Consider the following 27,123-nt stretch of genomic DNA (forward strand, 5'->3'; position numbering starts at 1 on the left):
ACTGCCACCGGAAGGGGCACAACGCCTGCCTACTCTTCAGAAGGGCGGCGACAGCAGCACAGAAAAGGAAGATAGGAAGGAGAGGAGGAAAGAGGGAAGGAAGAGCAACAGGACAAATCTAAAAAAATATAAGTAGAACACAGTACAGGTCACACACAGTAGGGCCGGTCACTGAAGGTCACGCTACTACAGAACGTTGAATAGAATAGTTTCGACCCTACAAATGGGAACCTAAGTTAGTTAACTCTAGAAAAGTAAGTAGAGCGTGCACGACATATGCGTATACAATACAGCCACGCAACGACTACTAGATATTTCCATACGACTTCCTTTTTTACGGACGTGAGCCCTTCTCCACTCTCGATACCATTTTTCCATACCACCCGGAGGCTTCCTAATGCTGCCTGACTTCTGAACGCGCCCAGAGTGCCGAAGAATATAGCCAGCTAGCAGACTAATTTACATCAATCACATAAGACCTTCAGAAAGAAGGATTTGACTTTGACAGGCCTGTTCACATCTCTCCCGTTGGCTCGTTCGTGTGGCTCTGGACACCGTGTCAGACTCCTGAGGCACCTCCTCAAAGTTTGCCGCTATCAGAGTTCGTATCGGATCGTTAAATGAAGGTCGTGGTCAACAAATTTCTTAGAAAACACAGCCTGTTAACTGATTTTCAGTATGCTTTTCGAAGAGGAACGTCGACCCAGCTTGCCCTACAAGAACAAAAAGAATTGATTTTGAGAAACTGAATTAAAACTGCTCACGCTTGGGGTTCTAATCGACTTCATCAAAGCGTTTGACTCTATCAATCATGAACATTCATCAAAAAAGCTAGAGTACTACAGTACTCGTGGTATTACTTTTGATATATTCAATCTTATTTAAAGCAGCGGAGTCAACTTGTCGAAATAAACGGTGTCTGCTCCCATATCAAGCAAGTAAAACTTGGAGTTTCCCAAGGGAACATATTGGGTCCCCTTCTTGTCAATGTATAAGTAAATTATCTTGTTCTTGTGGATAGCGAACCAAAATATATCATCTACGCAGATGATACGGCCGTGCTTTTTTTCGTCAAATAATATTTTAAACCTAATTTCGACTGCAAATTCTGTCCTTACTGAAATACATACATGGTCATATGACAATGGCTTAAAATGTAACACTGAAAAAACGAAGGCTATCTTATTTAATGTTAAAAATAAACTCGTGAACTTAGGGACTGACATTTCAATAGGCAAGCATTGAGCTTGTCCGGTCTGCGAAAACATTATGGGTCATTTTTGATAGCCATATGTCATGGACTGATCACTTCCTTTCAGGAAAACTTGCGCAAGTCGCTGGAATACTGTTCAGTTTAAAACCACTGCCGCGCAAAGTCAAACTTCTCTTATACAATGCTCTCTTCTTGAGTCACACACGCTACTGCTGTCTGGTATGGAGAATGACATCTGCTACCAACTGAAATAGATTATTCCGGGCTTCATCATCAGCCTGGTTACGCCCACTGCAGGGCAAAGGCCTCTCCCATACTTCTCCAACAACCCCGGTCATGTACTAATTGTGGCCATGTCGTCCCTGCAAACTTCTTAATCTCACCCGCCCACCCAACTTTCTGCCGCCCCCTGCTACAGAAAGTTGGGTGGGTGGATGAGATTAAGAAGTTTGGCTTCAAAAAAACGTAATTCGTACCATCTGTAATGCTCCAGCAGATGCTCATACTACACCTCTCTTCAGACATTTGAAATTACTCACGCTGCACACTCTGTTAGACTTCAGGCTGTCGTTAGCCTATCGTAAAGACGTGAAACAAAACCAGTCATACATTACGTACCTAACGCAGTTATTTAGAAACAGAACAGAGTACAGCACACGATCACCCGAACAATGGCATGTGCCCCGTCCTCGAACTAACTTTACGCTTTTCAAATGCTACATCATCGCGTACACATTAATGCGCAATAATATCGATGTCACTTCCTGCCCTGTTTCGCGTTTGTATGAGTTTTTCAGCGAAATTTGAACATGACCGAATTTGCTGTTTCATGCTGCGTTTTGCAATTGCAATTTACTGCATTTTTTTCTCATGTGTAAACTGCGGATTGCTTGATCTTTTGTAGTGTTTCTTCTTATATTCAAACTTTTTTTTTTTGCAAGCACAAGTTGATGCCAACATTGTATTGTATTGTTATGTATTGTGTGTGCTGTTGGTCCTGAATCAGTGCCTGTGCCTGCCGCTGCTGCCTTCAGACAGGGTTTTAAGGCCCGTCAAGTTGCTGTGCGCAACTTTTTCCTTGAATCCCCCGTAAATTGTATGTTTATGGAAAGTAAAGGCAATTAAAAAAACTACGTCGTTGAGTCAGTGACATCTTCCGCCGACAAATACTGTCGGAATCGTGAGACAGACCCCGTCAGACGCTTAATTGAAGCCCTACCACGACCACTCCGGTTGTCACGTCATCTTGAGACACCAGAATGGCTCCTCTTCGTCGATGAGGCCCATGTAATGAGGGACAAAGACAATACTCGGTGGGCACTGAAGAAAATAAAGCAAGCAGCTCTGCGCCATCAGCCCAGCTGACGCAAGACATTAAGGTCACATTCCTGGGTTTTAAATGTTTTTCTGTGGCCTTTCACAACATTGTGAATAAATCCCCTTTCAAGTATATTCAAGTGTATAGGCCGTTCTTGAGCATGTAAAGCAAATATTAATTATTTAATTAGCAATTTAATTAACTAATGGATTGATTGATTGATTGATTGATTGATTGATTGATTTTATCTCCTACTATTACATGTTTTTATTCTATTTTTGGACACAGAGCGCTCGGAGATATATTGAGGCTCAGCTTCCATGCTTGCAAACTTCGTCTCCAACACTTCACACGCAGTTCAATTTATAGATACATAAATTTTTATGCTTTCACGTCAACCGACGAGATTAGGTTCAGAAGCCAGTATTCTCCCGGCAGCCGGAATGAACGTGCACAGATTCGTCGGCATTCTTATTAATAACTTTTTTGCTCTAAGTGGAAACACCTTAACGGTGACCGACTTCCCGACTGCAACGTCAGCAAAACTTATTAAATAAGTGAAAGAGAAATCGCATGATGGAATTTCAAAATTAACTTTCGTCGCCAGAACAGGGAAGATAAATTTGAAACACAAGATCTTTTCATTTCTCTTTTTTTCTTTTTTCGGAAGTGAAAGCAAAGGCATTCGAGCGGAGATCGTTTCTCGAGCACCGCCGCAGTCAGGAGGAAAGAAATCGGACGGCAGAGCGCTGAATCCTTCGCACGCAGCGCGAGCGTTCCCTTCGCATGTGCTAAGTATTTCAATCGGCGGAAGAAAGAATGTTCGGGCAATCTGCCGATCAATAACCTGCGCAAAATATGCGCTGCCGTGCGCGAGCCTCAAGTCGGCAGCACTGGGGCGTGAATGGGATACAAAACGTGGGAAAGAAGTTGGGATGGAGCGCTGCAGAGACGTTCATTAATTGCCACCGAAGTGGAAATTGGAAGCCGAGTGCGAACCTGCAGAGAGCTGGACAAGATATGTGCATGTTCTTTCTATGTTTTTCTTTTTTCCCCTTTAGCAGCTCAATTTTGCAGCTCTCGTTTTTTTTTTTTTTTTGCGATACACACTGAACGTTCCCATCAAGCGACACGTTTGAAGAGCGTTTTAGTAAAAAAAAATAAGAAGAAGAAATAAACGACGCGGGTTTACTCCACACGTAGGTTCGGCTCCCACAAGCGGCAAGATGTTTTTTCGTCCACTTTCATTTTCCTTTAGCTTATCATTTCTATACTCCAATTACAAACAACAACAAATAAGAATAATAATTTCCCCTATGCTTTTCTTGCCTGCATTAGCTGTTGTCTTCGTATGGTTAGGATTAGCGAAACGGGCCCCCTCTGTTCTTCATCTCGCCGAAAGCACCAGCGGAAATACTATCACAGTATTTTTGAACTTGGTGTCCAATGTGAAATCGCCCTATAGTATAGCAGTGTAACGTTACAATGTTTGCACCGGTTAAATAAAATGCTTGCACCTCGACGGAGTTAGCGATTTCAGGCACTAAATGAAGAATAAATAAGAAGTTGGTAACGAGGAGTATCACGCAGGAAAGTTAAGAAAGTGCGTGCTTTTGCTTTCTCTGCGTCTTTCATGGCGGAATCGACTAAAGCGCACCGCTTCCTTCCCGAGTTATATTCACGTTTATGTATGCTAATCGTGGGCACGTTAACAAGGTCGTCCCTAAGCTTAGCCGTGACGAAAATAATAGGTCAGTTTTTAGGTACTTGTAACCAATAGACTGAGATTCCATTCGCCTCATTAAAAGGTCCGTAACCTTCACTGATCTCTTTCATATTCTCCGTCGATAAGCCCCGATATGCAGACGTAAACCAGCGTGATCTTGTTAACAAACATCTTGACGACCGACAAATTAAAAAAAAAGCACATACAAGGATGTATTGCGAGCGAGCAGGTAACAACCTGAGCCGTGCGACAAAGAGGAAAGGCTGGCTATGCTCTCTCCGCAAAGCGGGCTATCGCGCTGAAGACGCCTGTATGGGAAGGCGCTCTGTGGGCCCTTTCCGAGCCCTGCGAGACTTGTCAGGAAGACACGCTGCCCCGATAACGGCTCCATTGCCGCAGGCTACGGACTCGCAGACGTTTCATGGATGAGGGGGTACGGCACCGTCGCTGTCTGCCTCTTCTTCTTTCGTCATGCGGCATAAATTCCTTCCCTCATCCCGCAGCCGTTCCGCGCGCTATGCTTTCCAACGACCAAGAAGAAGACGTCGTGGTGGCACCGTTCTTCTCGCCCGCGGGAACGCACTGGCGTTGTGCGCGGACCTCCACAGGCGGCGCCGGTGGAACGCGTTCGATTTTATCCCTAATTCGGACGTGTTTTATGTGCCGGGATGCGCGCGCCATAAAAAGCGTCGGCTGCGAGGGCCCAGGCCACGATAATGTAGCAGGGCGCCGGAGTCCGTGAAGGGAAGGGTAGCGCCCTCCTCCGAAAAGAAATCAATAGCCGCCGATTCTCAGGCGTACGTTGTCTGTTAAGCAGCGCGTGCTCTTGTTCGGCGGCCGCCGCTAAGAGCGAAGGTGAAGTGGCGCGCCGCAGCTCATGCCGCCATCGGAGAAGGTGGGCCCTTCGCGACGCGAACTGCGACATCTCGATGCGGGGCTTACACGCACCGCCATCGGCCGCTGCGGGGCGGAGGGCAGTGTGATATCGGGAAGCAAGCGCTTGGAGGTGGTGCAGTGGAGTCGAGCGTCGCCGCAGTCTCTCATCTTGCGCTTTTTGTTTCGCGTGTCAGAGAGCAGAACAAAGTAGCCAACGTTATAGCTTATACAAAGCACAAGGTGATGGTCGCTACTTTCGCGTTAGTGCTGTTTTATGAGTAAAAAAAACAAACAAACAAAAAAGGGAAGTCCCATCAGCGTCGAGTGTTCCTTCGAGGCGTCTAATAAACATAACGATTGCCGGCTTTTATGGTGGTAAAAATTCTTTATTGTGCTTCGTGAAAACGGAGCCAAATTAATTTCGCGAACCTTTTTGTCTCCGAAGGCCATTGCGCCTCCCCTCCCTTTCCCCTTCCTCCTACCGCTCCATAACCTCCCCCCCCCCTCACACACACACTTACAGCGTCGTCGTCCTGCAATTAGTTCTGCAAATCTCGAAAACCCGTCTGCATAAAATGAGAGCTTATGCGGAAGTCCGCATTTCCTAATCAAATGCTCGTGAAACGCCGAAAAGGCCACGGCTAGGTACTGAATAAATTTTCATGAAAGGTCCAATTTCAGTGACTGTCGTAGAACTTAGCTTTTGACCTGCCAATGGTATATAAATCTTATCGAAAAGTTTAAGACTTAAGCATTCTGCAGGGCAAAGATTCAATTTCCATAAGCTATACTCCTCCCCTCCCCCATTCCGCAGTGTTTTTTAGGTCAAGGCAATATATAAGTTAAACAAAAGACTTGTGATGCCTTATCCCTTATCCCGTATCCCCGATGCCTTATCCCCTTGTGACGCTTATTACCCAAGACGCTTATTGCACTACGTTCGGCGCGTTCACGGCAGGCATCGTTTAGATCAAGTCAAGCATGGACTTCAAGTCAAGGTGCATTTCTGAATAGGGGGTTTAGTTCCATATTATGGTACCGAGGTATTAAGTTCAGGGATAAATTACCTATTGTGATACCTTTTCAATCATGTTTCTTACTTCGCTACAATGATTGAGTTGATCAAGATCTCAATTTACGTTTTGCACTCCGTAGCTATCATTCAATCAGCCTATGCTCTATGCTTTGTATGCGTCTATACAATTACCTGCGAATGACGGTTATTTAGGTGCTTGTTCATTATGTGTATGCGTTTCTGTTTTATTGTGTAATGTTTCGGTTATCTGTGGTTTGCCTGCTGCTTCCCAAGATCTGCCCTTCAAGCGCTCTGCGATATTGGCAGTCTTGCATGCTGTGTCTGGTACTCTTTTTTTGTTATTGAAGTATTATTAAAATTATCATTACAGCTCCGAAATTACGCATATAGAACGTATATCGCAATTCGGTAAACTGCAGATGATAACGTATTTAAAAGCGAATAAAATAATGCGTTAAATTATAGTTTGACCTTCTCTCATTACCTCGCGGTCACATCCGTTTTATAAAAACTCAACTTACAAATTATCGGTTTAGTTTCAATCAAAGGACAATAAGCCAACATTTTCTGCTTCAAGCTCTTTTATGAGCTTCATGTTATAGAATCAGGTTGTTTAAGCTTGCTGCAAGGTTACCGTGTTTTACACTCGCGTTTTGAAATTTTGTTATTCTCAATTTTAAGCATGGGATAAAAAAAGAATTGAACTGACATCAGACGCTGCAATTCACCGTTTTTTTTTCTTTCATATACAATAAATTAAATTAACATCGGTTCGGCGACTGGCAATGATAATGAGATAAGCTGTGTCCTCGGTGAAGTTCCTTCCTAACGTTGATGAGCCGAATCGGCACGCCTCTCTTTTGTAAGTCGCGCCCCGCTGTAGCAGCTCCCAAAGAAAACGCTCACAAGCGTCAGAAACGTGGTCCTCTAATTTACTGTCCTGGCCGTCAAATTGAGGAGCGGCTACCTTAACGGCGGAAACAAGAGAGAGAGCTAGGTCTACAAAAGAGAGAGAGAGAGAGTAAAAAAAAAAAAGGTAAAGTAGTACTACGCCGCATGACTCGGAAGCCAGAGGTGAAACAAGGGAGCAACGCGGTAACAGCGAGTCTTGCAGGGTGCAAGTGAATGGACAACCAAAACGACAGTGCCTCGCTGCGCCGCGTCCTGAGTGGAGCGAACGAAAAAGATCAAGCATCCGGAACAGAGGCCGTGGCCGGAAGGAGGCGTCATTAGGACGGGAACGCGCGGAGAATCCCGATGTCGAGGACGTCTCAGCGGCCCCCGTGCAGCGGCAGCACTGCAGGGAAGCGCGCCGCGACGCAGACAAACGGCGGCTGCCGCGGTGGGAATTGTCAAGCAGCCTACTCGACTTCTTCCCGCGGCGCTCATTCTTGCCCGGTGACGGCTGCGAACCGCGACCAGGTCTGGCGGTTCCCATGAAATATTAGGCCGAGTGGAAGTCGGACGACGCGCGAAGCCGTCTTCCCTTCGGGCTGCGCTAGCGGTCTGTTTCGTCTCTGCTTCCGTGTTTCTCTGCCAGGCCCTGGAGAGAGGCGCGCTGCTCGAGAGGCGCGCTGCTCGAGAGGCCTATAACGCAATAGTATCACGCCTGCATCTTACACGGACTCTGTACAACCACGACATTACTGGCGAGCGGTGGGGAAAAATATAAACGGCCTCCGGCTGATCCCGCTTCAGAATGATTGATGACATTACCGGGCCGAAGGCGCGTGATGCGAGCAGAGCACGGAGTGCTCCGGGTTCAGCTTAGAAGCCCTGATTCCACGGAGGCGGCGTCTTTGTGGACATTCCTTCTTCCTCTCTACTCGCCGTCCGTCTCATTATTGCAATCGAAATCCTTGCGTCTTGGTGAATCAGGCTTGTATTCTCCCGTTTCACCGTCGCCACCAGGCAATTTCCATCCCTTCGCTTAGTGAAGAAAAAAAAGAAAAGAAGAACTGCTGCTCTTTTCTAACTGTTTTGCAATGCCGAATTGGAGGACGAGTCGCTGAAAGAACTCGCTCACGTTTGTGATGGTCGCTACGTGGTGTGATTGCTCCGGTCGCACCTTCTACACAGCAGCACTTACGCGGATCCCTCTTCAGCGCCACGTGCCCCATCCTGTGCTTATATATAAATTTCTTTCTTGCTCTTCTTTCTCTGACAGCGATAAATCGGCAAAGCTCCCACTTGTCGTCTTTTGCGGGAAAGTGTCCGTAATCTCCTCTAAGACTGTTACATAAGCTGTGTTTCGTCACTTCACAATCAAGTGACATTCGTTACAAGCGAGGAAAAGCTGAAAGCTTTAGAACGACACAGTGTTTAAAAGTTACTAGAACGAGCTTAACTAGCTCCACTTTCGCGTATTCACAATACCGTGCTTCCGGCGCTCACGGAATAAGAAATACGATGTTCCAAACACCCTAGAAGCCTGTTCGCAAGGCTTTGCTTACGTAATTTGTGTATGCCAGAGGCCGTCGCTGGGGCGGCTGTCTAGTTATCACGCCGATCACCATTGTGAGTGGCTGGCACGCGAATGCTAGCCAATGAGGTTACGTTAGGAAAAGTGGCTAAGTACGGGGCCTGTTCACAGGCTTTAGCATTCGTAACTCCTTGCTTAAACCACTTCCACGCTATAGCATGATACAAAAAACGTCAAGTACGTCAGTGAAAGCCATGATAATTATATTTTGCGTGTTGTTACTTACTGAGTCCTGGAGCGGCGTACGTTGAAGGCGGCGACAAGAGCTGCTCAACATTTTCAATAATTTCTCGAAAGTTAATTAGAGCGCAGGTTACCTGATTCTCTTACCTAAACCGGACAAAACGATGAGAAGGAAGTGCACAACACTGGCACTGACTACTATATGCGGAGCTATCCTGTATTGTCTCCCAAAAGAATTCTTTCTCTCATTGTGTGACTTTACATTTCCTTCTCGTTACTGTGGAGTGCGCACACGTGCGAACAAGGGTAGAGGGCTTCCTATTCATGAAACTTTTCTTATCTGAACTGTTGCCTGGGCTTGGCCATCGCCACAGCAATCGTCTTGCTATCACTCCAACGGTATCATGAGTGGCGGATTCGTGGACGACGGCCAATAAGTAATCGCTCTTAGCACCGATGTGTCTTGTCAACATGGTCCTTGGGTCGGAAAAAGCTGTTAGTTTGCAACAACTGTTCGTCAAGTGCGGGTGCTTTCGCCCGCATTTCGTCCGACCAGTGTGATTGGCCATCGCCCACTGTTACGAAATGTTCCCACCTACGAACCGCTTTGGGAATCCGTGTGGGGGTTATTTGCACTTGTATACAACAAGCGGTGCTCCTGATAACTAATCTATCCTTCTGACTCATTGCCCAATTGTGTGCCCAACGTCTCCTGTGCGAATTACGTAAATCTTCCCAATTCGGACTCTTTCGTAACGTCTCTGCTTGCACCCATCAGAAACCTCTTCACAGACAGCGCGACGGCGTAGGTAGTTACAGTGAGGTTTAGGGGCACTGACGATGGCTAGTACTAGATAGAATCAGAATCAGAATCGGTTTTGATTGAGATCATTAGAATGATTACAAGTTGTTAATATTCAGGAGGAGGTCCCGGAGTCAAAGACTGCAATGGGACCTCCTTTACAAAGTAAACGTAATAAAACAAAAGTACAGCAGTTTTCAACAAATTGTTAACATAGAAAAATTACAGGTTTTAGTATGAATACCATGATTGAAGAATTACATATGCATAAATGTCATGAAAAAAAAAGCACTGTAACACATTCTCGTTGACAACTGATAAAGTAACTGCGTAGATGACGTGACGAACACAGTATAATTTGTTAACTAAAATGTATATGTGAGGCAGAAACAGAAACCTCACGGTATGGCAATGAAAATGAAATGAAGGCACCATGAAAGAATGGTTGTGTGTATGGACTAGGCATCAGTATTTGACAGAATGTAATCTTTTAGTTGTTTCTTGAATGCGTGAATTTTAAGTGTTTTTATGTATAATGGTAATGTGTTCCAGAATGCGATAGATGAAAAATGGACGCTCTGTTTGCCCTAATTCGTATGTATTTTAGGTAAAATGAAGTTCCTATTTATTGCAAACCTGGTAATATTAGTATTTAATAGAGATGATTGTGGTAACAAGCTATCGCATCGTGTGTAATTGATTTGACTGAACAAAAAGATACCTAGATTATATTTAACGAGTTGTGTGACTGTAAGAATGTGATTAGTTCGTAAAAGATATGAGGCGTTGTTGTTATATGGGCTAAATGTAATTACCCGAATAGCCTGATTCTGTAGAATTTGAAATGAGTTTAAATGGGTTACGTAAGTGTTTCCCCAGCAAGTAACGCAGTAATTAATGTGGGAATGAATAAATGAAAAGTATAGTGATAGTAATATTTGATGGTCAAATATGTTTCGTGCTTTTAGAAGTACTCTAATCCCGTAGGTAATCTGTTTTAGTTTGGTTATGTGTTCAGTAAATTTTAGATGTTTGTCTACTTCTATGCCAAGATAATTGCATGAAGAACTTGCAGGGATAGGACTTCCGCCTAATAAGATAGGAGGAATGGATTGAAGTGTTCGTTGGTGGGAAGTGAATACAACAAATTTTGTTTTAGACGGGTTTATCTGTAGCTGGTTAGTATGGCACCACTCCAGCAGGCTGTGTAAGTCGCCATTAAGGTTAGATACTAAGGTTGTAATACATTTATTGGTATTAATAATAGTAGTATCATCTGCATAGAGTATACATTTCGAAGAGGACAGGCAGTTAGGCAGATCATTGACGTATAATAAAAATAAAAGCGGACCCAATATGGAACCCTGGGGCACGCCAATATTAGTGAACATGGTTTTGGAATGAACGCCTGAAATGGTTGCTACCTGCATTCTGTCTGTTAAGTAATTTTGTAGTAACAAGAGTGCTGGACCAGTGATTCCCAATAATTCAAGCTTACGAAATAAGATGCGGTGATTTATTTTCTCAAACGCTTTGCTTAAATCTACAAACACTGAAGCTGCATGATTCCCTTCATCGATAGCGAGTTTTAGTTGATCGGTTAGAGCAACGAGAGCCAGTTCAGTCGAGTAACCCGAGCGAAAGCCGTATTGGAATGGTGAGAGAATGTTAAATTTTGTAAGGTAATTAGTTAAACGTTTTTCTATTAGCTTTTCGATTACCTTACTAAAGAAAGGTAATACACAGATGGGGCGATAATTGGAAATTAAAGAGCGGTCACCTTTCTTAAAAATTGGTGTGATCTTGCCTTGTTTTAGTTCTTGTGGGAAACTGCCTGATTTAAACATGACGTTGATTATGTCTGCAAGGACATCACTTATTAGGGGTGCAATTAATTTCATATGGGAAGGGTGTAATTTATCGATGCCGGCGCCAGTTATTTTCATGTTGTTTATAATGTTTAGAACTTCCTGAGATGTAGTTGGAAATAAAAAGAAAGAATGTGGCAGGCGCTGGGGCACGGGATTGTCATGCGCAGGTGGCTGTAGCACGCTGCTAAAGAAGAAATCAGCAAACGCATCAGCTATTTCTTTGGCGGTCTTGTATACCATACCCTGATATGCAATTTCTGTTATAGCTTCGCGATTATTTGCCCTGTTTAAAAAGGAGTTAACAATTTCCCATCTCTTTTTTACGTATTTACCGCATTCCAAAATTTTTCTTTCGTACCATGTTTTTTTAGCTTTTTTCAATGTGGCAGAAAGCTGGTTAGAAAACTTTTTGTACCAAATGGCTAAATTCTTGTTAAATGGTTGTCGTTTGGTTTTCTTATAAAGATTATCCTTTTTGCGCATTAAAGCTAAGAGCTTATCTGTTATCCATGGATTTTGAGGCGACGCGTGCTTCTTTTTGCATTTAACTTGAACGGAATGACGATGAACACATGACTTAAGCATAGAGATAAATAGTGCAAATGCTTTTTGTGGATCATTTGTAGAAAAGATGGGGGACCAGTCAAGGTTCGACACAGCGTCAAGGAATGATTGTTTGTCTAATATAAACTTCGTGTACGTGATTTTTTCGGAGCCATGAGTGTAGTGAAAACTTAAAAATATAGGATAGTGATCAGTTATGTCGGTCATTAGAACACCTGCGTCTGGTGGATATGCCAAATTTGATAATGCATGGTCAATTAATGTACCTATGGGGTGGTTAGCACATCGTGTCGGTATCTTAATTAAGCATTCATAACCAAAGCTGTTAAAACAATCAGAATAATGTAAAGCATTAGTAGATGTACTATCAGCGAGGTTAATGTTGATGTCGCCTATAATTATTACATTTTTGTTTTCATCTGCTAGCAGTCCCATGACTTTATGGAGAGCAGTACAGAAGTCTATTGCTGATGACGAGGGTGAACGATATATGCAACCCATTATTAGGTCTTTGTTGTCTATGTTGAAGAAGTCATTTTTAAGTTCAATCCAAACGTCTTCACAATTAGTTACATCAAGTTCAAGATCGTTCCTTCGGTTGTAAGTAATATCTGAATAAATATACAGCGCTGCGCCACCATGGTTGCTGAGCGGACGATTGGAGTATTCAGGAACAAAACTAGAAAAACAGAAAACGTGTTTATCGTGGTCGCTCAACCAAGTTTCAGATACTCCGATGATTGAAAATGGGAAGGTGAATGAAGAAACGAGATCGGAGAATTCATCGAAGTGCTTGCGCAGACTGCGCGCATTCAAGTGCAAGACAGATCGCTGATGATTTGAAAGAAGATTGTTTAACTGGCTAGCTGTTAGATAGGACGAAATTGTGAGACTTGCCTAGGTGACAGGCGCGGTGCAAAGGTGGATTGGAGTTAGGTTATCACTGAAAGGTCGGATTCGGTTGCGATGCGAAAGACGCGGCTTTCAGTTGTTTTCCGGGCCTTGATTTGGCAGTTTTCTGTCCACAGAAATCTCCAGTTCTTCGTTTTTTTCAGACCCAAGGCTTTGTAAAAGAGAGCTTTGTTTTCAAGTGTTAAATGTTCATTAACGAAGACAGGGTTCTCTTTTGCTGTGGCGAGGCCAATATCACTCAGGCAGAGTCTAGCTTTCCGTGCTTTCGCGACGAACTCGGCTTTCTTCGTTCTCGAGCAGAAGCGAGCGATGATGTTTTTATGTTCTGTTTTAGTAGGAACGCGATGAACAACGTCGAGGTCACTGGCCGTTGCTGGGCAACCAATTTTGTTGCCAATAGTTTGTATGACTGTCACACAGTCCTCTCCTTGTGTGCAAGGGATGCCCTTAATCTCGATGTTGTTTAATCGAGAATATTGCTCCAGTTCGCCAACTTTCTTTGTGAGAGTGTTGTTGTTTGCTTGTAAAGCTTTGTTTTCGGATTTTAGCTCTTTGTTTTCGGCACTCAGCTTTTCGACGAGTTCGCTTAGAAATTCCACGCTAGTTTCCAAACTATCAGTTCTTTTCTTAAGTTCTACGACGTCTATGCCCGAATTGCTCGCCCTCAGCAGAAATTTCCCAAAAATGTCATCAAGAAGTTTTTCGCTTACGTTTCCAAGCTTGGATTCAATCTCATCGATTCTTCTGGCGAGCTCCGCATTCGTAGGCATTGTTCACCGACCACACCCGGAAGACCGCACGAGACGACGCAAGCGTGGCAGTACAAGTTAACACAAGTTCAGCAGCAACGTTTGGCAGCGGCTGCAGCAATATTGGAATCATAAATGACAACGATACATATGCATATGACTAACCTGGGGATACAAAGAACGTTGGTCAGTCTGTGTTCTGAGTCTGCGTTTGAGAAACACGAATTACGAAAAAGGAAACGACGAGCTAGCATTTACAGCCAAAGAAACGTACCGCGTAGGTGGTCAGAGACGGTCCGGATGAGATAGCGACATACTGAAATTCGGAAGATATGATGGCATTCACAAGCAGGGAAATAAGCACCGCCGATCATCTTTGTCTTAAAGTGTAGCTGAAGCGTAGTTGTTAGTAATCCACAGCGATGCTGACTTCTGTTTTTTTTTTTTTTTTCATGAAAATTCTTACGCTGCGGTCGAAATACTGTACCAGTTCAAGTGCGTACTTTTCCAGTCGAAAATACAACAGGAATTTTTTCTGCTAAAGACCGAAGCTATTATGATATTTTGTAACATAGTGCTGCGTTACTCAACAGATATTTTTTTTTTTTTTTTGAAGCGGCATAAATTTCAGCAGTCGCACCTTGCATCCGCGCGTCATGGCAAGGTCGAGTTTATCGTAGTGGCAGCAGGTACTGCGATTTCATATCGTTAAGACAAGGCAGTTTCTTGCTCTGACTAAATGTGTGGTGAACCCTCTGAAAGCATGCGTGCGTGCGTGCGTGCGTGCGTGCGTGCGGCAGTGTCATTTTAGAGCACAGCTTTCAGGCGCCCATTCCTGCAGCGAGCGTCGGCGTCGTCCCTCGGCGTCCTCATAACCGAACGAACTCGGAGCGCGGATGAAAGACGGCGACAGCGAAGAAAGCGCGAGGAGGAAAGCGGGGGAGGAGGGTGTAGCGGGAACATGAGGCGGAAAGCGGAGGAGGAGAGTGTATGGCGAAAGCATGAGGAGAAAAGCGAAGTGCTTCGCAAGACGGGCTTTGCAGGGAGGATGGCTACAGTAGCGCGCGTCGTCTGTTCATCGATGGCACCACCGATACCATATATATGCAAACAAACCGCTGCATGAGCGGAGGTTTGTCTGTGGCGGCTGCTGTGAATCGCAACGAAGCGGCACCCACGCGTTGCCTCTCGCGATCTCCAGATTAGCGAGGCAGCCGCACCACACTTCGCACGGTTTTCAACGTTCCGCACGAGACAGATCGTACGTACCATCCAATATACTGCGAAATGAGAACACGCATTCAGCTGCGCTCAAATTTCGCATTACGGGGTATCGTAATCGCCGGTGAATTTTTTTTTCCTTCACCTTCGTATTCCCTCTTCCCCCTTCCTAGCGTAAGTTAGCGAGCCCTGCACAAGGAAGAGTGTCTCCCTGTGTTTCTTTCCGTTTTCTTCTGTTTCTAAGTTGTGACGATACAGAAATGTCTTCATCAAAAAATGTCAGGCCTAGGAAAGAAATTCTTGTCGTATTCAGCGACCTTGAATGTTGTTTTTACGAGCTGGGCTATCATTACACTACATTTCACGCTAACGTTTGTTGAGATCGATAGGTATGCTCTTTAATGAGAACTGGAGAAATTTGCTTGGCGGCACACGTATCATGCTACTTCTGGTGAATGCCATGATAAATGAAGTGATACACTGAACACGTACGACATTCAGCGCCCACATAGCCCCAGGGCTGGCCGCTATCGAATATACATGCATCTTAGGTACAATATTAAGATACTCTTGCGGTATATTTTATCTTTATCATCACACATTCAGCAAGACATGTATCAGTATTTCTATTTTCGATACGTCATGTGAAGTATCATGTACATTAAGATACAATATACACCTATGACAAAATCCACAAGGGCACCCAGAGTCACTTACTGCCGTTAAAATTTATTCTGAGGTGACATTTTTATGCTAACTAACAACGAAATACGATTGAGAAACTCGAAGGGTGTGCGGCACTAGAATCAATAATCAATAAAGTTTTACTAATCAAGTTTTTTTTTTTATTTTAGGTTTCAGTTAGAAAGTTTGAACTGCAGATTGGAAGTCAAGCCGGTGCTTATAGCATACCGTTTTGGCAGAAACTTTGTGCTAATAGCCAGATTGAAGAAATACAGACCGAGCACGTGTTGTGAAATGTATTGCTGTTCCGGCTAGTTTTACACAGAGTATTTTAAGAATGCAGACACGTATTATCTGGAACATCAATGCACATCGCTGAATATTTTAAGCACACTGATTGCACGGTATGAGCGCCTGATCTAGTCACCGATAAATACCCGCACATACGCGCCGCAATAGAATTAAAAGCTGCAAAAGAAGGCGCTAAAAATTGTCAGTTTTGGCCGAAGGCGAAGCATTGAAAGCGAAAGCAAGGTTCAGCGTTGCACTGAAGGCGCCTCCAAATGCTGGTGCGTTGAGCGTGCCTGCGGCGTTGCAGGTGTCGCAGCTCGATGGTGCATGAGATAGGATTCAAGGAAAACCGTGGGCGTCGGTAAGCGTCCAAAGAAAGGATTACGTCAACTGAGCTTGACGTTCACGCGGTGTGGTACGCGCACAGCTGCTCAGCACGAACGCTAATGTCTATGCGCACAACAATGATGCCTGCAGCGGAAGCCGGAACACTCTCCCTGGCTCAGGTAGAACCGACCGAACAGAGCGTGAAGGTGCCTCTACTTTATTTCGTCGCTTTTGAAACAAAACGCACTGCGCTTCTATGGAAACATTGTAATCCTCCACGCGCAGGCCGCGCATGTGTCCTCAACAGCCGGACAGCAGGACAACGCTGACGCCAACGGTGATGGCGCAAATGCGTCTCGAGCGCTGCTATAGCTGTTATCGCAATAACAGAGAGCCTTGTCTTATTGGACTTCTGCTCTCCGCAATCGCCCAGCCTTCGTTGTCGCACTCCACGTCGGACTGCTGCATGTTTGAAGTCAGGTGGCCTAAAGGACACTATTTGCCGTGTTATTTCACGGCTGCTGCACTAGATTTGATAAATTAGGTCCAGCACTAAGAATCACCGACAGAACGCGAGTCACATTTTGGCGGCTGTCACAACTGGAGAGCAGCGTGAGAAGGTGTACATGCAACGGAATGCAGAGCTTGCTGGCGCTATACTGTCGTTGTGTTAACTCTATAATTCCAACCGTATTTATAATATTACAGTGGTGGTTCATTTGCTTTTCTCCTATACTATGTTTAAATAGATACTCAAAATGAAAGGCAATTATTTGAACTGTATTACTAAGTATAGCCCTTGTAAAACATCAAAGAAAGCCAAAGACGCATAAACGAAAGACAGGTCGTGGCGCTTCTTGGGAATTACCGCACCAGCTCCCGTGACGTCATGGAACCCAACGTGGTTGCTTACTGGCTATGGTGTTGGGCTACTAAGCACGAGGTCGTGGAATCGAATCCCGGCCACGGCGGCCGCATCTCGATGGAGGCGAAATGCGGAAACACCCGTGTACTTAAATCTAGGTGCACGTTAAAGAATCCCAGGTGGTCCCAATTTCCGGAGTCCCCCGATACGGCGTGCCTCATAATCAGAAAGTGGTTTTGGAACGTAAAACCCACCCGCCGTGGTTGCTCAGTGGCTATGGTGTTGGGCTGCTGAGCACGAGGTCGCGGGATCGAATCCCGGCCATGGCGGCCGCATTTCGATGGGGGCGAAATGCGAAAACACCCGTGTGCTTAGATTTAGGCGCACGTTAAAGAACCCCAGGTGGTCAAAATTTCCGGAGTCCTCCACTACGGCGTGCCTCATAATCAGAAAGTGGTTTTGGCACGTAAAACCCCAAATATTATTGGAACGTAAAACCCGATAATTTTTATGACGTCATGGATTTTGAAGGTGTCTGCTCATGCGTAGTTAATGTATTATCGGCAACGACTGACTACTTTGTGTTCTAATTCTAAAGCAGCCAAGGACTGAACTTCGCGATTTGCAATAACATTTACTGACCTATAGCTGGCGAAATGCTAAGCGATACTTTGAAATCCGTGACATAACACTGACGTGCTGGTGCTGGGGTTCTGACGCGATAATAAAGAAATAGTACTTTGACCTTCATTTTATGTTCTAATAATTAACTTATTACCGCTAAATTAGAGAGAATACAGTTTTGACAGAACATTTTTATCAGCTAATCTAAACTAATCTAGTGCTTCTCTTTCGTATCCTATTAAAGCTGAAAGCATTCGACAGAATAACTACACAATGATTCACCTCGACCTATGCCGATACTTCGACATTATAATAGGACATGCTCAATAGTTTATGCGCCATTACCAGAAGCTACAGATGAGTAGGCCCCCCCGTAATGGGCAGATTTTCTCCTATAACAGCGCGTTAACACAATCATATATCCAGCAGTGCTGCAACGCTTTGAGATATCGTAAAAGTTCCCGCTTTCTTGGTTGCATTCTTTGGTGATCGATATACTTCCATGGCTGGTTTTTTCTAAATCGCACCAATATCCACTGTGCTGTTTCCCGGTGTCGGATTTTCTGCCGCTGTCGACGCGTACGTTTATGTAATATTTGCTGGTTAGTTTCGCGCCACATTTACACATTTTTCTACACTGTGAATGATTGTTTTTCAAATGTTGCGGACATTTCCCCATATTTTTTCAATTCCGTTTAATGAGAATGAGCAAGATTTTTCTGTTGCCTTCGATCGCCTGTACCCGTCTCCGAGAAGATTTTCCGGAAGCTTCTACCCGAAAGCTGAGCGCTGCTAATCATGGTCGGCATGCTGTCTTATATTGAGCCTTATCTGCTGCTAGGTAATTTACCATTTCTTGGTCTGACTGGTACAAAGTGAAATTAGGATGCAAATTTTGTAAGAGCATCATCAGCGGCGTGTTCCGCTGCAGCTTGAGCTTCAGCGTTCCCTTAAAGTTACACGTGAACATTGCTGCAAAACTATTATGCACCTTTGATGATAACGATGATGATAACGTGAGCATCCACTTTGAAATTGGGTGGTGACACTTCTCATCAAAGTTCTTTTTTTAAATTTCTAGTGTGTCTATATTTTAGATACGTTTCTACTATTTCTAATGACTGCATCTATGACACTTCTTATGCCTTCGCTTATTCACTCACTTAGTTGCATATTCAGTTACCTCACAGGCTCCCGAAAGAGTGTTGCGTGAGGGGAGGATACAGGGAATTAGCAAAACGAAAGGAGTTCAAAGAAATTATACATTGTTAGCGAGTAAACACGAAAGAACAAATACCTAACAATATAAATAACGCGATAAATGAAACACCCCCATGTAACGTTCAATAAACTCAAACACTAAGCTACATTTACTGTCATTTTACTGGAGCCTAGAAACAACATCTTTAAAACACGGTGTATTGTTTAAGTTTAACACGGTGTTATAAAGATTGTTATCTCCATATAACACGTGCAACTTATTAATTACCTAATACGCAGGTTAGGCACTGAAGCTTAATGTGGCACAATAATAAAACTATACAAACGAACAGGTTCCAATATAAGACACTGACCTGCTTTACGAATGCACGCCAAACAGTGCATCGTACCGACGATAAAGGTGGCATGAAAAAAAATTCCTGATTGCGCAGCGTATTTTCCCTAACTGTTGCCCGTCCGGACGGCCCCGCAGACTGCTGTTTAATTAATTGCGATATAGATCGCTGCTAGAACTTCGAAAAAGTTTTTCACATGTCATTAGAGGAAACTTCACTCCAAGAAAAGTTTACACCCTTTGGGGTGTATATTTGCCACACAACAATAATCATCTGCCTTGCTTGCGCTTCCTCTCTTGAAAACTCGGCGCTCGCTACTTTCCTGTCGAGAATGCTGTGTCAAACTGATAACGCGCAAGCCGTTCGTGACTAAAGAAAGTACCCGGCTCGCAGCGTTAAAGAAAGAAAATGTGGGCAAGACAGATCATTATCGTTGTGTGGCAAGATACGACCCAAAGGGTGTAAACTTTCTTTAGAGTGTGTTGAAAAGAAGGACGTCTGGCTGGTCGGAGGTAAGGAATTCGCCCGTAAACACACTTCGCAGCACCACTTCGCACTTCTCCGTAGAAGCTTCAAGACAGGTCACCATCAGCTTCAAGACAGGTCACCCAACGACACCGATGGCTGCGGAACTTGCAGCTCTTCGCGCTGCACTTCGTCTCTTCAGACAAGAACAACCTCGAAGATGGTCAATATTCAGTGATTCGAAGGCAGCACTGTAGTCTTTGCTATCACCCCTGCGGCGTCTACCACAGGAAGAACTGGTATTCGAGATTGAATAACTAATCCATACCTTGACTGAGAAAGAGCACCACGGGACATTTCAGTGGCTTCCTAGTCACTGCGGCGTCATAGGGAACGAACACGCCGATAACGCTGCTCGGTCGGCTCTTCAAGGCGACGAAGAGGAGCCGATACCATTAACAAGGACAGATGCCGCTAGAAAACTTCGAATGCTCAGCCGTGATATCACGTTCTCCTTGTGGAACGCAGGAAGTTTCCAAAACAACCGGCTGCACAACCTACACTCCTCCCTACGCCTTTGCATTCCAGCTGGACTCTGCCTTCGCAAAGCTACCCAGCTATGTCGAATATGGCTAGGGGGGGCCTTCACCAAGACTTTTTCTTTCCGAATCCGATGGGCCGATGACGCTTCGTGTGATGACTGTGGTAACGAGAAGACTCTTCAACACCTTCTATGTGACTGTCCTCGCTATAATTTACAGAGACGATCGCTCGCAATCGCGATAGCGCGCTTTGACCAAAGACCTCTAACAGAGGAACCTAATTTAAAATGCCGCCATCACAAGCCATCGCAGCAGAGAGCGACGAGGGCGCTGTTTTTAAAGGCAACAGAATTGGACAAGTGGCTGTAGCCTAAACATATCGTGAGAAGCCAACAAACACTGACACCAAGGACAACATAAGGGAAATTACTTGTGTTTAATAAGTGGAATGAAGAAACGATAAATTAAAGGAAATTGAAGTGGATGAAAAAACAACTTGCCGCAGGTGGGAACCGAACCCACAACCTTCGCATTTCGCGTGCGTATGGCTTATAAAAATCGGGCCCCTCGGTTAACCCCTTTTGTTCTCGTTTGTAGCCTAAACAGATATTTATAGAGCTGCAAGTACTACTGTGCTGTGCGGTGACAGTATGCGGCGACAGTGACCGACTGTGATTGTATGTCTATGGTCCTTTCTTTCTTTATCTCTACTTTGTTATCACTTTACCTCACCCTCCCCTCTCTCCCCAGCGTAGGGTAGCAAACCGGGTCTTCACCTCTGGTTAACCTCCCTGCCTTTCCCCTTTCCTCTGTCTCTCTCGCAGAAGTGGATGAAAATGTTATGTAGTGATTGACAATCTCATTTGTACAATTTGTAATTAGCGACGCATAATAACGCCTTCATTAAGAACATTCGTTTGTACTTACGTTTCATGTTGTATTCTAATTAATCAGCATAATGATCTTTTGGTTAGCGCTTTAATATCAACACTCGAACTCTATAAGTTCATCATGCTTAAAATACGTTTTTGTCCTACTATTTGTTGCAATTTTACTTTCTTCTTATATTATTGTTGCTTTATTATAGCTTCAGTGTGTTTGTTTGTTTGGCCCTCTTCTTCGTCGGGTGAAAAACGTGTGCACAACAGCGCAAGACTGCATGGCGGACAATGCACTTGTGCGGCGGGAACTGGCGGCTTGTAGATACCCTGAGTACTTCATCCACCCTGGAACCCCAAAAAACGGGCTTCGACAGCGCACGTCCCCGGCATGCGCGAGACCCTTGCACGCATTATGCGATCATATGACGTGCAGGATGCGCACGTGCCCTCCCTGAAACTTAGACACGAGCTGGAGCATGTGAAAGACCCTTTGGAAAAGGACAAGTTCCCAGAGGTGGTTTGCGTCGTTCCGTGTGCGGACTGTCGATACGACTACGTCGGAGAAACCGGTAGCTTCAAAACAGGACTTAGGCAGCACAGGAGTGACGTCAAGAAACGACAGGTTGCGTCGAAGGCCTTGGCCGAGCACTGCGCAATCACGTCACATACGATTACCTGGGAAAGTTCTCGCGTGATTGCCAAGGAACGAGATCATTCTTCACGTCTTTATCTTCAGTCCCTAATCATCCAAACCACGGCGCACACTCTTAATCGCAATGAAGGCAATCTGCCATATATGTAGGCCAACTGCCTTAGTCATGTTTTGAGCCGCACATAAAAAAGGGCGCCAGCTCTGCCGCATGTTTCATTGTGAACAAGGCTCCCGTGGGCGAGCCGAAATGTAAATATATATATTAAACCATTTTGGATGATGTCCGGACCTTTTCCTTTTACATATATACAGTGATAAACACTTAACGGCAAACACACACACGCACACGCACACGCACACATATGTATACACTATAGAGATATTTACAAAGTTTCATTAAGGCTCGTGGCCCACAAGACCGTCAGCAGAGCTTTCGTGGCACGTAAAGCACAGGTGGGGCTTTGCCATGGGCCGAGAATGTGCCGTAGTGCCAAGCTCGAGTCCCGTTGAAGGTGCAGTGACGACTTCAGAGACTCTGTCTCTCTGAGGCGTGGCGCTAGCAGTCGCACAGAACTAGTCGCAGATCTTCAGAGATGTTACGCTCAGAGCATATTGACGAATCCATGAGTTTAATCTTACTCTTGAAGTAGTTTGTGTAGGCCACGCTGATTCTTATGCGATGAAGGCATGCTTGGTCTTGTCTCTTGAGGCCTGGCGGCATGTGAAATTCACACGATGAATCGACCTTATATAGGGGTCCGTACTGGTAGCTGGTATCTGCCCAGAGTGGTCATTGTAGAGGCCAAGCGTGTGCAGATACCAGTGTCGCCGCGTCCGTTCTCTAGAAAGGTATTTTGATGCGTTGCGATCTACGCAAACAACTACAGGGTGGCCATTGCGCCCTGTGACTTACTGACGACGGGCGAGAGCATTGCCGTGGAATCTCGCGACGCGTGCGCCGTATAGACTGGGGACGGAATCGTTGTCGCCACTGTATACGTTCATTCCGACCGTCAAAGAGGGACCTTGAAGATTTCATGATCGACACATTTGGGTGGATCCTCCCGTTGGACCTCAATTCCATGCGTCTCGTCCCGACAGAAAGTGGTTGATGGCGTTTCTTTTGGAAAGGTTCGCCCTTCACTGTTACACCAATACGAATGTCTCTACGACGCGCCATGGTTCGTGCATAGATCTAACGTTCACTAAGGACATCTCCAGTGTCGTCACAGAGCCCATGGCCATCTATCATAGCGGCTATAAGGCCATAATTACTGTGGTCATAAGATGAACGTATATACAAATAAACACAACAACGCGCGTATTTGTGTTATATTTGTTTGTTGTTTTATTTTATTTTATTTTCTTAGTAGTTATATACACCTCCGCTTGTCATTCACCTTCACAGTGTGGAATCACTCTGAATTTTCTTTTGTTCGTGAGTGCTGTTAATGCATTTGCATTCTTACGGCCTTCTTAAGTGCCGGCTATGATTAGCCATCTTTGCACCTTTCGTGTCGTTATCACGTCGGTGACTATCGTGAAAGGTAGGCGCACGAGCGCCAGCCAATTAGGAAATGCTGCGACAGAATCCCTTGTTCCCAACTACAGATTTTATGCTACAGCTGTTCATGCCTCCCAATCTTGATGTTGGACGCATTATTAGCGAAGGCGGCCAACCAATGACAAAAAGCACTTGCGACCGAAAGCCTTTGTGAAAACTGGATCTGGGGCTGCAGTGCATTCTATAAGGATTACTTTGGTTCTAATCCATCCGACCTACTGAGTGTCCAATCTCGGTGATGGTGGCGGCGTGGCTTCGTGCGATCCAATGGGGAAAGGCAATAGAATGGCAAGGTCAAGGGATCCTCAGAAAATATGGGTCGTGCGCGGGGGCACAGCGCTAATATACGTATGTAGTAATGAGACAACCACTTTATAGAGTTTAGAGGTGATGCTATACGACGCAATATTCATAATTAGTTCTCGTGCAAGCCATGTGGCCCATCTTTATCTTACGCAAAGTGTAGCTGTTATAAGTTAAATATAGATCGCACAAGCACTCGTTAAAGTAATATTTTCTTCTGGCGATGAATTGTTTAACTACAAATGTTGTTATAGAGAAACCTTGGGCAGGGTGATCTGTAAGGCTGCGGAGATGAGTTGCATTTGTACGTCAAATGAAGAATCCGTGATAGCCTGTACAGCTTTCTTTTATTGTACAATATGAGATCTTTAATAATTTTTAACGGTGTTGCGTTACCGCAGACGACGTGACAGTCTAACTGACCAACAAAAAAATAGAGTTTTATAATACTAATTTCGCTATCGTCGGCCGAAAAAAGCCGCCATTTGTCAAACATTCCCCAAAAAGAAAGCAAGTTTACTGACAATAGGCTCAACATGTTTTCTGCAGAGTAAACCTTTCAGCCTCTTTTGCGGAAAGTCGACAATGCTACTCCGCTTTTCAGTTGAACTGCAGCCACAAAAACGTTGCTGTTTCGTAACGTCAGATTCTGCGGCAGGTGTTACCACCCAGCGTTTTCGTAGTCTTCAGTACGAACAAAGCCCAGTATTTGATTGGGTCCTTGGCATACCGAGGAAGAGATAACAATGAAATCGCTCACGAACAACCGGCACAAGCTTGAGACATTGGACGAGGGCATGGTGCATGGAATGAAACGAGAAGAAATGACGTTTCTTCGCTTCTTTACTTCGAGTAAAGAGTGCCTGCGCTACGAAAAGAAGCACGCACGTCTACCGTTTGCCTTCGGTCGTGTGGGCAGTTGCGGAGAAACGATCCCGATTCCTCAATCCAACACTTGGTACACGACTCGTAAAATCCAGGCGCTCGCAGGGCGCAAGTGAGCTCTACTAAATTCAAGTGTTCCGAACGAGAAAAGCTCTGTTATTTGTTTTATGGCTAGATACGAAGCCCTTGTAAAAATTTATTAGAATTTTTAATGCGCTGTTCCTCTGCTCTTAGTCAATATTATAAACATGCACCCCTTCGGCTTACAGGTGATTCGAAGAAGAGAGCTTTTTTTTGTTTTTCGTTCTATATCTCCCAGTTCTTGTTTAAATATAACAATAAGATCAAGTCTTTCTTGGCTTGAAGTATAGGTTGCTGCGCGTCAAAACTCTTGAGCAACACCAGTAGAGCCGCCTAATGATGCAAGTGCAAGATATGCCGAATACGAAGGAGGTCTTGCAGAACGTCACATTTCAGGGTAGCGCTTGAGATGGCAACGGACATGTAATGTTACCGTACGTCAGAGCCATAACACTGCAAGTCACTCGACTTCATGACCACCGAGATTATAGTAGATATACAGCCATGTGCTGCAAAAAAGAAAACTTTGTTAACAACAAAATCTTACGCTGAGCAAAACTAGAACAAGGTGAAAGCGGGAGCCAACGTTTCGACAAGTGGACTTGCCTTTTTCAAGCCTTGAAAAAAGACAAGTCCACATGTGGTCGTCTTGAATTTCCATCTGCCGCCTACCCTCTGTCTTCCCTGAAAATATTTTGTTGTCACAGAATGGGGACTCCCAAACGAGCATTAAATTATGTTGAACGATTTAACTATATAAAAGGTGTATAACTACAAAAGTACAAAAATTTAATCTTTAACCTTAATCTCTGTTTTTATGCCAAGCTAAGCTAGAAACAATCCTAAACGCGCATTCGGCGTGGCGTTCTAGAACTGCCCTTGACCCATCCTACTCTCCGTTTCCCTAGCGGGGCTCGCCGGGCGCACTGCTGGCGCTGCACTATCCTCAGGCGTAGCAAAGCTTACGACGCGCCTTTTGCTGAGAAGTGAATTAGACAAATGCTGTGCACGATGATTGTGTGTTGCGGGTCAGCAGAAACGTGAGAGGCGACTTTGCGTTAACGCTGGCGCGTAACAATGTGCTACCCGTGGACAGCATTTTCTTTTTCTGCGCAAACTTGTATGGCTAGTACAGCGGTTTCTTAGCGTAATTAAATTCGGTGTGAGCTTCTAACAATTGCACTTGAATAGCTGACATGGCTAGACGTCTGCGAATATTCGAAAATTTGGAATAACGGATCGAACACTGTCCCATTCGATTCGGTTCTCGAATCGAATAGTCACTGTTCCGTTAGGTCTTTGGATCAAATTGTCACTATTCAGAAATTCAAATATTTTTTCAAGTGGTTTTCCAATACTTCACGTCATCGACTGTGCAAGATCAAACATGAATTTGAAGCACAACTGCGATAACTTTCATCTCATCGGTCGTGGACACAACAGTGCACAGTAGGCTGCGCCATTCAGACAGGGAGACTTTTCCGGAACACGATCACTCCCAATAAAATGTTTAGACATGCCGTTCGGTAGTGCGTATTATTTTGTGCTATTTATATATGGAGCACATGTGTCCTCTTATCAGATTAAGTGTGGATGTGGTTTCTTTGGCAGCATACATTGTCCAATAGCCTCACCATCCGCCGCGACCATTCGAACTAAACAAAATTTATAATGACAGAAAGTTGAGCAATTGGTATATATAGACCAACTGCTGCTGCGGTAGCTCAATTGGTAGATCATCGCAGGCGTAATGCGAAGACGTGGGATCGCTCCCCACATGTGGTAAGTTGTTTCTTTCATCCACTTTCATTTCCATTAATTTATAATTTATTTAATTCAATTAGTTAGTAAGCCAATGTAAGCCAAGAAAAGTAACAAGTAAGCCAAGACAAGTAATTTCCCCTATGTTTTCTTCTGTGTCTTTGTGTGTTGGGCCTTCTCATGATATGATTAACAAAAATCGGGCCGCTTGGTTAACCCCCATTCTTCTCGTTCATTTCATTATGTAGCACACTGTAGGAAGGTACTCCGGATTAATTTTGACCATCTGGGATTCTTTAACGTGCACCTAAATCTAAGTACACAAGCGTTTTTTTTTCGCATTCCGCCCTCACCGAATTGTAGCCGCCACCACGGCCGGGATCGAACTGGCTACCTAGAGCTAAGCAGCGCAGCGCCATAGCTATTAAGCGGTTGGTGGTCAAGGGAAAGAGAAGCGGGGAGAAGTGATGATGAGGACAGTTTAGAGGCTCGATCTTGCAGCACTGCTAGTGGCACAGGCTCACTTAGATATTGTGGAAATGTTCCAGAGCATCGCTCAATGCACATTGTTGCACATGTTGGCGAGCGACCACTGGTGCAAGAAAAAGAATATGTAAAAATTTGCCCGAAATCAATGTGCAAGGGATAGATACCTGACTGATACTCATTCCCGAGTGTGCGAAACGCAC

The sequence above is a fragment of the Dermacentor variabilis genome, unplaced genomic scaffold (assembly GCF_050947875.1).
Source record: "Dermacentor variabilis isolate Ectoservices unplaced genomic scaffold, ASM5094787v1 scaffold_12, whole genome shotgun sequence".
Lineage (NCBI taxonomy): Eukaryota > Metazoa > Arthropoda > Arachnida > Ixodida > Ixodidae > Dermacentor > Dermacentor variabilis.